Source organism: Palaemon carinicauda, chromosome 3 (genome assembly GCF_036898095.1).
Source record: "Palaemon carinicauda isolate YSFRI2023 chromosome 3, ASM3689809v2, whole genome shotgun sequence".
Taxonomy (NCBI): Eukaryota; Metazoa; Arthropoda; class Malacostraca; order Decapoda; family Palaemonidae; genus Palaemon; species Palaemon carinicauda.
Window position 1 is genome coordinate 53,439,333 of NC_090727.1, and position 5,000 is coordinate 53,444,332.

Sequence of the window (5,000 nt, forward strand, 5' to 3'; positions counted from 1 at the left end):
ATATTGTACACTCATGATCATTAAAAATATTACATTAACATATCTATACACAATTCCCTCTAATCGATAAATCCCGTTTCCTTATCTAGTCAAAAAACAAAAATAATAAGCTATAACCACTCAAAAAGGCTTATGAATATATCATGTAAATATAGGAAAATATTATTATATACAAACACAACACCAGAAATAACCGGTCCCATCTGTCCCCCAGGTAATAAGCAAGCCAACAACAATAATATCTAGATATATCCTTTGGTAATCTAACTGACTGTTATAGTTTACCTTCATTAACGATCCCTTACATACCATGAAACTATTACACCTGAGCTCTAATCATATCAAACCAATTTCAAAACAGAGTTGACCTGCTTTGCTCTGGTGAATTTCTAGTTTATAAAAAGCGTTACCTATTGGCTATTGCATACTATTGAGAGAGAGAGAGAGGGAGAGAGAGAGAGAGAGAGAGAGAGAGAGAGAGAGAGAGAGAGAGGTGAGGTGGGGACTCCCACCATCAAGAAAAATTTAGATGTTTTCTTATACCGAATAAGTTGTAACCAAACTTTCCAAAAATTCTGCTAGAGAGAGAGAGAGAGAGAGAGAGAGAGAGAGAGAGAGAGAGCTTCCATCAAGAACACCGATACCGATATTTTCTCATACCAGCTTCGTGAAATATGGATTTTCCCAAAATAAATTCGAGGAGAGAGAGAGAGAGAGAGAGAGAGAGAGAGAGAGAGAGAAAGCACAATTCTATGCATTCAAGTAACAGAGGCTAAAAAAATATATCCCCAAAAAATTGAAAATCCAAATTTGAAAAGAACTTTGATCAGGTCAATATTCGTTTGCAATTTGAGTCTCGTTAAATCTATATTAATTAGAGAAAATATTATATAAAAACGCCAAATAAGTCTCATGATTTAAATGGAAAATTTTCTATGATGTACTATTCAGTCTTATATGATTTATTCCTATAATATATTTGGATCTCTTGCAATATATAACTCTAAAAGGGTAGTGTTAGCCAATTGGAAACACTCCCGCCTAGCGATTTGCTGGACTGGTGTTCGAGACTCACTTAAGCTCGATAGTTTCTTGTAGTGTCTAGACTCTAGAGCCTCTCCTTCTTTGGAAGCTAAGGATGAGGGTTTGAGGGAGCCTGTAGGTCTGCAAGGATTCAAGCCAGGGGACGAAACCTATTTTACATGTTAATGAAACCTACGTTCATATCTTTATATGCTGATAGATTCTTGTACTTGTTTACTGACTTTATTTAACAGCATTACCTTTTTTATTTGATTAATTAAAAAGGAGAGAACCATTCTCCAAGACATTATGTTTAATTTAAAGATATTGGAAGCTTATTTTTTTATGTTAATGAATTGTCTGTTCATATTTTTATTTACAGAGAGATTCTTGAACGACTCGTTTACCGACTTTATTTTACATCATTAGTCTATTTTCTTTGGTTTGTCAAAGAGAACTAGAGGAATTTCCAATATTTATGTATAATATAAAGATATTAGAAATTTTTCTCATATCTTTATTCACTGAAAGATTCTAGCTGGTACAACTTTTTACCGACTTCATTTTACACAATTATTTTTCTTTTTCTTTGGTTAATCAAAGAGAATATAGTTATTCCCCAAGACTTAGTAGAGCCAGTACATGAACATTTCTCTTTACTATTAATGAATGCTCCGATAATATCTCTTTACTGTGATATATCAGTACGACTTGTTTACCGACTTTGCTTTACATCATTAGTTTTGTACGACTTGTGTACTGACTTTGGTTTACATCATTAGTTTTATTATCAATTTTTGGTTATCAAAGAGTACAGAACCATGTTGCAAGACTTATGTATGAAGATACTGGAGTATAAGGTTCCCGGAATTCCTATGTAAAATGTAGTACTCCACAAAGGGAAAGTGAATTGCCTCCAGCAACAAATCAAATTTTCTCTCAACGTTCGCAGTTTTACGAATTACAAAATGTTTTCTGTTTTGCTTTAATATGGCCGAAAGAAAAACGACGATGTAAGAAATAAATAAATAGATATTTTATATGTTAGTAGAGATGTGACAGTGTTTTTTAAACTACGCTAACTGGGGCATTCCGATGCGCCTTGTATGTCGTGAAGGAAACTAATATCAATCTAAAAAATATTGAAATTATTAAAATTTTTCATATATCTGCACATACCTGCGCACATATTTACTCACAAACACATACACACACACATGCACACACACACACACACACACACATATATATATATATATATATATATATAAATAAATTTCTACCTCATACTTGATATCGAACGCTAGCCCCTTCTAATGAAAGGCCAGATCGAAACAAACCATGCCACGAGAGGCCATAAAGGAAATCAGAACCTGACGCTAACTAGCTGTCCGAGGATTTACCTGGCGAGACATCAGTCTCTTACCAGTGAGTTTTACCCGATTTCCCCGGCCCACCACGTGACACAATTGGTAGTAATTCATTCAAATTACCCCTAATGAGTCAATATGGATAAATATCAAAACAGTATCGTGTTCAAATAGAAATAAATTTCTACCTCATACTTGGGATCGAACGCTAGCCCCTTCTAATGAAAGGCCAGGTCGAAACCAACCATGCCACGCGAGGCCATAAAGGAAATCGGAACCTGACGCTAACTAGCTGTCCGAGGATTTACCTGGCGAGACATCAGTCTCTTACCAGCGAGTTTTACCCGATTTCCCCGGCCCACCACGTGACACAATTGGTAGTAATTTATTCAAATTACCCCTAATGAGTCAATATGGATAAATATCAACACAACATCGTGTTCAAATAGAAATAAATTTCTACCTCATACTTGGGATCGAACGCTGATGTCTCGCCAGGTAAATTCTCGGACAGCTAGTTAGCGTCAGGTTCCGATTTCCTTTACGGCCTCTCGTGGCATGGTTGGTTTCGACCTGGCCTTTCATTAGAAGGGGCTAGCGTTCGATCCCAAGTATGAGGTAGAAATTTATTTCTATTTGAGCACGATGTTGTGTTGATATTTACCCACACACACACACATATATATATATATATATATATATATGTATATATATATATATATATATATATGTATGTATTTATATATATAACCTCATAACAAGACGTTTATAACGTCTACTGAAACTATGGATTCGGGAAGTAAATAAAGATCTTAAGAATCAGTTCAAAGGTGTGAGTTTCCAAACGCTCCAATTAAGAAGTCTCTTGCATAGTCATCTCGCCGTGTTGACAATTCTTTATTTTTCTTCGCCCTCTTTTGTAATTTCAAGCTCACAGACATTCCTCCAGTCACACAAAGACTCGGAGGTCTACGTATCTTCAAAACGTGTAGTTTACTTCTCTCTTTCTCCTACTTTGTCCTCGGTAAACATAATCCTGTTCTGTTCGTATCTACTAATGGGTTTCACAGACAGTGCAAGTGCGATTTTTTGCAATTATTCTGTAATGAACACTCGTATCAGTACGAGATTTTACTATTGTGTATTACACCCAGTAAGGAAATTTATAGGAGTATCTTGAATCATTTATTGTAAATAATAAAGACTTTTGTACCTATACCAAGAGGCAAAACTCATTAGCCAAGCAAGAAAACGAACACCAGGTTGGAAGAGCTCCGCCTACCTACAACCCCCTTCACCTCCAACCCCCATTTTCTTCCTCCCCTCTCCTTTCTTCCCTCACCTGCCCTACGTCTTTCCTTCTCTCTTTCTCTCTCTCTGAATGTTGCTTTGATTTAAACATATTTTTTTTAATTCTTCTTCACTCAAGGGGTTACTGCACTGTAATTGTTCAGTGGCCACTTTTCTCTTGGTAAGGGTAGAAGAGACTCTTTAGCTATGGTAAGCAGCTCTTCTAGGAGAAGGACACTCCAAAATCAAACCATTGTTCTCTAGTCTTGGGTAGTGCCATAACCTCTGTACCATGGTCTTCCATTGCCTTGGTTTAGAGTTCTCTTGCTTGAGGGTACACTCAAGCACACTCTTCCATCTTATTTCTTTTCCTATTGTTTTGTTAAAGTTTTTATAGTTTATACTGGAAATATTTATTTCAATGTTGTTACTCTTCCTGAAATATTTTATTTTCCTTGTTTCCTTTCCTCACTGAGCTACTTTCCCTGTTGGGGCCTCTGGGCCTATAGCATCCTGCTTTTCCAACTAGGGTTGTAGCTTAGCAAGTAATAATAATAATAATAATAATTGACACTGTTGTATAAAGTATAGAGTAACTGTAACAAGTCACCTATGCAAACTAATCTGAAGGTAGTTGTCAGCTTTCTCTTTATTAAAAAAGTTGAAGAGTTGGGTGACAAACTCATTTTTGCAACCATACGGACAGACATCTTCTGAGGTGGCCATCACTTCTTTAAGCCCTCCCTCGTAATACCAGTAAATGGCTAATGCCCTGAGTAGAAATAAGGTTGGTCAAAAGAAGGCAAGAAAACGCAGGTACGTATACAACAGCCATTTTCCTATCAGTCATAGTGTCTATCACTCAGCTACTCCAAAACCCTTCAGATAGGTGTCAATCTAATAATTATTTACATAACCAATACCAGAGAGAGAGAGAGAGAGAGAGAGAGAGAGAGAGAGAGAGAGATAGAGAGAGAGAAAGAGATGAGCAAACCAGTGAATAAAGCAGTCAGTCATCTGATAGGTAATAACCGATTGAATTGTTCCATATCTACAACGATAAATATTATAATTAGATAAGATAGATAGATAGATAGAGTGCTTGATATAAAAAAATCATACAAAATAAGTTGCAACTTAAGCTACCTTCTCAGAAAGAGAGCATGAAGGGAAGGGAAAGAACGGAGAGGGATGGATGGCGTGGAGGTGGAGAGAGATAGCTTGAAGCAGGGGGAGAGCAGGTGAGGGATGAAAGGAGAGGGAGGGAGGGGGGTGGAGGTAGAGGTTCTGTATATTATTGTTCGGTTTTGTGACTGA